This window comes from Dermacentor silvarum, chromosome 7 (assembly GCF_013339745.2).
Source record: "Dermacentor silvarum isolate Dsil-2018 chromosome 7, BIME_Dsil_1.4, whole genome shotgun sequence".
Taxonomy (NCBI): Eukaryota; Metazoa; Arthropoda; class Arachnida; order Ixodida; family Ixodidae; genus Dermacentor; species Dermacentor silvarum.
Window position 1 is genome coordinate 99,048,591 of NC_051160.1, and position 8,915 is coordinate 99,057,505.

The following is an 8,915-nucleotide window of genomic DNA, read 5'->3' on the forward strand; positions in this document are numbered from 1 at the left end:
GACGTATTTACAATTTATAAGCGAGCCTCTTGTAAACTAGAGACCTGCGGAGGTGTCTAACGGCAGTGCTGTGGTGCCTGCGGGGAAACATCTGCCGCGATTCTTTGACCACAGGAATGCCATGGAGTTGAAATTATGTGCAGAGAGAAATCATCTTATCACAATATATGCCCGACGTTCCGTGCTGCTTGAAATCACTAATAGGGATTTTGTTCATGCATATTGCCTTGATATATACTGCGTTGTCTGTATATTACCGTTGAAAAAATCTTTCACATTCAATATTTAATGAAGAATGCGCAAAATGTGTTATGAGCACGTAAATGGCCTAATGCTGTGCGCTTTGTCTGTGTCACATTTTGTGCTACATATTCTAAATACATGATTCATTAAACACGTCCACAGATATATTTAATCCAATCTCCTAAATAGGTTCCAAAGTTATCCCGATAAAATCTGTATTTGTCCGTTTTTAATATAGGAAAGGAATATTTAGAGATGTAATTTTTGGGCCTTTGCGGAATAAAAGAATGGTACCTGGCGAGTACCTATGGCCGCTGGTCACTTGAACGAGAATGACGAGTTGCGTGGCAGTACGCGCGCTCTCTGAGTGTCATTAATTATTAAACGAACATCGCTTTGCCAAGACCTCGCGTGGTAACTTGATGACATTTGAGTGACATAACTTTATTTGAAATCCGACCATTGGGAGGGCAGGACTAGGGGCCGCATACATAGCCGCTGGGAGCTGTTGCTCCCGCACGGCTTCCATGGCTCGCTGGATGTCCCAAAGTTGGCTTGGGGTTCTGAGCTGAGCAGTGCGGCCGACCATCGTGTCCGCAGAGTTTCCTGTGAGACTGCCATTTTATCGTGATATATTTTACATCCCCACAACATTTGTTAAAGGGTGGCTCTAGCAGGCTTGCATAGCTTGCATATATCGCTCTCATATATCTCGGGGTAGAAAGTCAGCGATTGCACCGGACTCGTATACGTTTCTGTTTCTAATCGCCTCCAAGCAACGGACTCAGCTCTGTTCAGTTTAGTGTGAGGCGGAGGTAATATTCCCTCCGATTTTGATAGAATTTGGTAATATCGCTAAATATTGTGAATCTGTCTTTTCCTCTCCAGATCTCCTCCTCCGCTTTACCCTGACCGATGAAAGTCACTCCTTGCTCAGCTCGGTGAGTAAGACCTTGATCTTCGCCGTATGCTACCTTGTTGGGTTTGATTCCGGAAATACCTGGTGTCGTATGTGCCGGGAACCAGAGCAATTGCCTACGGTTCTTCCCTACGTTGGAGAATCTTTATTCTTTGTCTCTGATGATGTGCCATGCCTCACGACTGATCCTACCCTTACCATAGTTTCTAATAGCGGCCTGAGAATCGCTACGGATGTATTGAGCATTCGTAAAGCCAATGCTAGTGCAATGAATGCCTCTTCTGCTGTCTCGGAATGCTTAGTATTATCTTACACGCTCGTAAGAGGTTTTTGGGTGTGATCTACGACTACTGCCACGCAGATATTTCCGTGTGGGTATTCAGCCGCGTCTACAAAGGCTGGTCTGTCGTCTGACCCATAGCTTTGGATCATTTTCTCTGCTGTACTCGTGCGTCTGACCTAGTTGTATACTGGATGCATGTTCTTAGTTGTATGTGGTACTACGAGTCTGTCACGAATTTATCTCGTTATCATCCAGTTTTTCGGCGTATTGATTGTGGTAATTCATTTCTTGCTTGCGTAGTATATGCCGTCCCTTTTGGTTTTGGTTAGTCGTTCTACCTGAGACGGCGGTACATAGATGTGAAGGACATACTTACGATGGCTCATCGGTTTCTGTTTTTGGGCGTCCCTGGTAAGGCGTTCAATATAACATTGCCTGATGACTTTATAAAGCTTTCTAAACAGCGCTATTGCGCTGTTTATGTTGGCTTCTATGAGTTCGTTCAGTGTGTTGTGGAGTCCTAACTGTAGGAAGAGATGCATGCTCGTATTGACAGCAAACCCTGGTGCTAGTTTGTATGCCTTTTTATGAGGTTGTTAATTTTGATGTTTTCAGCTGCAAACAAATTGTGGATGGTTGCTATGCATGTGATCTGACTGATTACGAATGATTGTATGAGCCGTGTGATACTTTCTTCCTTCATAACCTGGTGATTGTTAGTGTATCGTTGTTAGTGCCGACAGAGTAACAGCCTGGACCATTTCTCAGCAAACGAAGACGCCCAGCGTTCATTCGTGCTCGTTTTATACCCAGTACACGGAAAGGCACACAAGTGGTGAGTACGCGCAGAAGATGCTACACGCAGCCACGTATCACTTCGGCTTATCTACTGATGCAGTTATAATTCGTTTGATTAATCTTATCGTGTACGTTGCCTTTGTGCCTAACTTTTTTATGGTTTCCGCTTTTGTACCTTTGTTTTAGCTTACTGTTTCTTTGACTATTGAGATATTTCGCCCGTTCTTGGTGTGTAGCTTCATTTCCCCATGAGCCTCGTTTTTGTCGTATCCTTTGGGAGGCCTGCCCTAAAGTGTCGGGTGGTATAAGAGAAGTTCGCGTTTTTCCACAGAGCATGTGAGGCCTGTTCTTATGAGGTTTTCCTCTACTGTATTTATTGTGGTCTGGAGTATTTGTTCTATTTATCCGTCACTATCACCACAGACCCAGATAGTAATATCGTCCACGTAGATTGTGGGATTGAGGGACTCCATGTGATCTAGTTTTTCGGGGAGTCCCATCGAGGCGATATTGAACCGCATCGGGGAGATGACTGAGCCTTGCGGCGTGCCAACCCCCCCTCCGATGTTGATCTCCGGTGACGAGAGCCTTCCGACGGATATGACTGCTTTTCTATCTGCGAGGAAGCTCTTTATGTACTTATACGTCCGTTGACCTAGTCCTGTTCGTTCGATGTTGTCCAATATGGTCGCGTGGTTGGCACTATCAAAAGCCTTTTTCAGAGCAAGAACCAAGATTGCCCTTCTACATGTAGTACGATTTATACTCGATTATTTGATGCTTAACCCCTTAAGCGTTTTATTAGTTTGACACTTTCTGTGCCCAAACTGTTTTTAAAAAATTGGTAGTGAATATTTTCCTTTTGAACGGAACTTTTTGGTGTTGAAAAAAAAAATGAAAACACATATTACGTTAAAATAGCATATTAAAGTTTATTATTGCTCATAATGAAGGAGACCAGCTACCTGCTGGTAATGAACAATAAAAACAGCGCAATAGCGCTGTTTAGAAAGCTTTATAAAGTCATCAGGCAATGTTATATTGAACGCCTTACCAGGGACGCCCAAAAACAGAAAACGATGAGCCATCGTAAGTATGTCCTTCACATCTATGTACCGCCAATGATGCGCACTCGCAATAGTGCCTTCTGAGCAGTCTTCTAAGCAGTCTTCATCTGATGAACTTCTAAATTTAAAGTCATCGCTATTGTTTCGCTTCCAGAAATGAAGTAAACTTCGGTTTCTGAATCACTATAGTCCAAATAGCTCGACGAAGGCGAAATACTTCTTTTCGCGACGATGGACCAGAAACACACCCGTCACCTCCACCGGACGCCATTTTTGTAACCCGAGTGTCCCCCCAAATAAATCTGAAACGGCTGTTGCAAAACCTGAATTACCTGCCCAGTGCTGCCATCTGCGCAGCGACACACCAACTATCCCGCAAATGAGCGTGGCTCGTTCAAAACGCTGAAAAGGAGATATTATCTCGAGCGCACGAGAAAACGATTTTGAGACAGTTCGGCAAAGACGAGGTGTGCTCGTCCGAATGGGCTAAGGGGTTAAGTTGAAGCATCGCATCTTGTGTCGAAAAGGTCTTGCGAAATACTATTATTGTATCGGGGTACATGTTATTATCCTGTATGAAGTTATCTACTCTGATTAAAGTTACATGTTCCAATAATTTTCACCCTCAGGATGTTGGAGAAATCTGTCTGAGGTTGTCGATCTCAAGCTTCTTTCCAGGTTTTGGATTGAGCGTTAGCGTCGCTTTCATCCATTGAGCTGGGACTTCTTCCTTTATCCAGCACTCGTTTATGTAATTCGTTAGTGTGGCGATCAATTCATCACCGAGGAGGTTCCCGATAATCTTGTTTTTTAAACCGTCGGGCCTGGGGCTGATTTGGTGTTAAACTTGTGTAGGGCCGCGCGGATTTCTGCCTCCGAGAATTTCTCGTCCAATTTTGCTTTTATATACCCGTTGTAGCTAGGATGATTGCAAGAGGGTGCCTGCGTTATGTCTTTCTGCTCTAATTCTTCGAGAAATTAGTCGTCTGTGTCCTCATAGGCGTGTATTAACTTATTAAGGGCTTGTCTGTGGTTTTTCTTTGTATTCTCAGGGTCAAGCAGGAACCTGAGCATGTTCTAGATTTTGCCGGTGCTTAATTGTCCGTCCATGGAATTTCCATTTAGATTTCATTCTAATTTCCTCCGTCAAAAGGAGTGGACCGGATTAAAGTCGCAGCAGCGACTTGACAGAGGTCCCGGCTCCCTATATATCGTTTACAGATGACATGAATATCGTTCACAGATGACAAATACTTAGGACACTGACCACAGTAAATATGCATACAAGAAAATGGTTTTACATGGCATAGACATATAGAAAAATAAAGAACCTTCATTCGAATAATACAGTAAGAGGACACTGTCCTTCTAGGACAGTTTGTCCCGACAAAAGCACTTAAAGGTTGTAGTAGAAGCGCACAGAGTATTTCACATGTCTTGTCAATGGTGGCTTGCTCAATTGCGTAGCATATTCTTTTATTTCTTTGGTAAAGAGCGCTGTGCGCTTTCTCAACTTTCAGTTATGCTTCTGACCTTTAAGTCTGTTTTGAAGCGACTGCTTAGCTTCCCACATATGGAGATGGTCGTTTTCGCATTTCTTCTAGCTAGATTCAGGCGGTGCTATTTTCGTGGCAGCTTCGACGTCATCGCTGAGCTCCTTAGTCCATTCTTCTACATAAGTGATGGATTCGTGGTGTAGAAAAACAGCGCTAAAACACGGACAGAAGGACGAACACAGGGCGAACATTGCCAACGGTTGCTTTATTGTGCGTGCACAAACATTTAGCTTGAAATGAAAGGGTGAAAGGGAGACAAAAAAAAAAGAAAAAAAAAGACGGGGGGGGGGGAGTGGTTTAAATGCCAGCCACGCTTGAGTCTGAAGGCAAAACTACCAATCACATAATGATTAGTCCAGTAGATATCTGTATTACTTGTCGGTTCAGCGTTCAGGTTCAGCGTTCGTCCGGCGTTCTTCCTTCTGTCCGTGTTTTTAGCGCTGTTTATCTACACCATGAACGTATACCAACGAGCTCGCCTTCAGACCCTTTCTGTGATAGATTCTTGCTGCGTAGTCGCTCGCGTTCTACGAAGCAGTTCCCAGTGTATTAATTTTATGTGTCGTTCTTTTGGGCTATTAGGCCTTTCTTTGATGTGTAATTGGGACATACGGTGGTGGCTACCCAAATCTTCTAGTTTGTGGCTTTTCAATATTCTTGGTAAATGTTAGGTTTGTGATTGTGTCCCGGTTTAGCACCGTGCCTACTCTGGTTGGAGTGCCGGGGTCGGTGACTAGCGTGAGGCCTAATTCTTGCGAGTCGTTTCATACGGCCCTTCCTGTTGGTCCGGTATATAGATATCCCCACGTGGAGTGTGGGGTGCTAAATTCTGCTCCGGTGACTACCGGATTTTCTGCAGCTGATTTGAGTGTTTTCTGGAATAAGTTCTTGAATTTGTGCTTCTGTTTTGTGGAGGTGCTACAAATGTTCAAAATAAACAAGCTAGGTCCTGTCTTGTGTTGCGGGATGAGTTCCAAAATAATATTGTCTACGTGCGCTATGACTGTGTTGTGCTGCACGCGCTGTTTTTTTACCAGCATAAAATGTGATATGAGCACGTGAACGGGCTAATGCTATGCGCTTTGTCTGCGTCACATTTTGTGCTTTGTATATTCTCAACAAGTTGCCCGAGCCAGCCCTCGAAATGGGAAGGAAGCAGCGATAAGTACAGGACGGTGGTCAGAGGAGCCACACACGGCGCTGACTGACAATCAATTTTTATTGTGTGTTTATGTGAATATATAGTGTAAGTACATGGACACAAACAAGCAGGAACATGAGATATCAAAGTTAAATGTACCATGCCACGTACTGGATAGGTACACCGCGTTGAAGAGATAATGAAGGCAGGCTGACACAATTTTCACAACTTTTATGGGTGGCGATGGCTTTAAACAATTGACACTCACTTTGTTCAAGAAGCTGCAACGATCGACACCGATGTGAGCTCAGCACAGCGGGACGCCACGAGCGGATGCCCTTTTGGTGATCACCAGCCGGAGGTCGCTAATGACGCACTTGCGATGTTCGCCAACCATGGGTTGCAAGAAGGCGCTTCATGTGATATTTGTGATCTGCGCCTGCAGCGATATTGAGTCAAAGGCTTCAGTAGACCACTGCACTTGCACCCTAGACACCATCTTCTCATTCTCTACACGTCTTCCACGCTGGACGTCCTCCTATGAGCACCACTAGCCCGTCTGTCGCTCCTGCTTCTACGTAGCTTGGCAGAGGCCTAATTTTTCGGTCCATTTTATGTCGCTCATGTTACCACTTTGTTTTATTTCATTCAAAAAGGGCCATCTGCTTCAGCGCACAGGAGAAAAAAGAACCTTTCAAACATGTTTATGTAAATAAAAGTGCAGTGTGCGCTGCAGTCGGCGTGTGAGCACTCAATGCAATACAAGTGATAAACCGACTCAAACGAGTAAAAACTTGGGCAGTTTGGCTTGACAGGCGATGAATTGAAAGTGATAGCAACGTTTTGCGTTGCGCTGTAACCTCTCGGATGGTGTTCAGTTATACTCGCGGGTGACACGCTGGCACGACGTACCACGGGAGTGAATTCCTGCTGCGAATCAAAAACACTTCGATGGTGCTGGATTTTGAACTGGGATGTTCAGTGCCCGTTCCGTTCAAACCACTGAAGGCACAATGATATGGTATGCACACGGCTGTTCAGCACGAACGACGCCCTGAGGCTTCGCTGCAGAGCCTACTGCGCGAAGCATAATGGTGCGTCTGCTTAGATTCGTGCTTTTTTTTAGCAAGACGCACTCGTTGTCTCTCACGTCTCTGCCAAACTTCTAAACCTCCACGAACTCACCGCACATTCTCCGGATACTCTGACAGCACTACGGCGGCGATTTCTTTAAAGGAGTGCAGACGCCAACGGTAAAAGCCATATTCAATACAGCATAAGCTTTGCACGCTTACAAGAAACCCTTTAAACGACTAGTACTGACAGCAGACGGCTAAATATATTTTATATAGGGATTTCTTAAATCAATAAATGAAACGTAGTAGTGCAACTCATCATGATAGCCATCATGAAAGCATCTTTTTTGAGAATAAAACAATTGTGACGCTAAAGACGTTCAAGGTAGCGACATTTTCACAACAGCTGTAGTTATGTTTGTCAAAACACTGCTGAGAGACGCGCGTGCGCGTCTCCAACCAAGCTCTGGCATTAGTGAACGTGGGGCGAACGTGTGATGTCGAGCACACGATCGGTGAACTTGTTGTCGTCAGCGTTTTGGTGGTTCACGTGAACTTCACCACGTGGGATGCTGCTTATTTATGTTACTCTGAGGTTATCTATCCATTTGAATGGGAATCGTGAAACCTGTAACTATTTGATGGAAATTGAGCGAGTTCGAATTACTACCGACACAAACGTACCCGCCGTGGTGGCTCAATCAGCTAAGGCGTGGAGCTGATGAGTCGAGGTCGCGGGATCGAATCCCGGCCGCGTTTTGTTGGAGGCGAAACGCAAAAACGTCCGTGTGCCTGTGTTGTGGTGCACTTAAAATAACCCCAGCGGATCAAAATTATTCCGCAGTCCTCCACTACGGCATGTCTCATAATCAGAACTGGCTTTAGAACGTAAAATCCCGGAAAGAACAAGAAAAACGATCGTGCATAGCCGACAGTTATGAGTGTCCCTTGGTTGATGTGCATCCAAGACAGAGGAGGAGGAGGAGAATAAGTTTTTATTTGTGTAGCAGATTTGTGAGACCTAGGCCTCTCTACCTAGATGACAGCCTCGATCCCTTGGGCTCTGGCGCCATTTCGGCCTGCTGAACCAAGATGGAAAGAAAAAAATATCCGATAATTTCGTGGCTCCACTCCATTAAGGGTCTAATCGCATTTTGAGTGCCCGTATAATTGCTGTAATATTAAAAAATGCTTTACTTGCATATGGTAAAGCAAAGAGGTGCTGAATGCATTTAACGTTCGTGAATCAATGATGCAATCAAGTGCTTCTCACCATGCTCCAGAAGCATTGTTTTCAGTTTTTGTGCGACGTGCAATTGAAAACATGCAAAATTGATGTTTTCAAATAACTGAAATGGGCAACACACTCCTTCGAGGCGTATGCCAGTTTAGTGCGTGTGTTAAAAAAATCGAAATAATTATGCGTTTCATCAACGACATGCCAACATCGGTGCTTGTGAGAGAGCCACGAAAGATGTAGCGATGTAAGACACTCTGCAGCAGAATCGAGGCTCAAAGTGGTTATATACTAAATGTGGAAGTAAATAGCAGCAACACCTTTGTAGATGTCGCCACCGTTAAACAGCGGGTTACGATGTTTCAATGAATGCTCATTACCCAATGGACATGCTGCGCCGGCTAGCGGTGTAGAACTTCAGCACGTAAAAGTTGCGAGACGTGCACGGAGTAAGATAAGACAGGAGCGCCGACTCCGCTCGTCTGGACGGGACACATTATGAAACGCCGGTTCCTGCTTCACAGCATGTTCGCCAGATGGCGCTACGAATGAGGAAAAGGCTATGCGGCGGAGAGACGGGCCAACAAACCGAAGA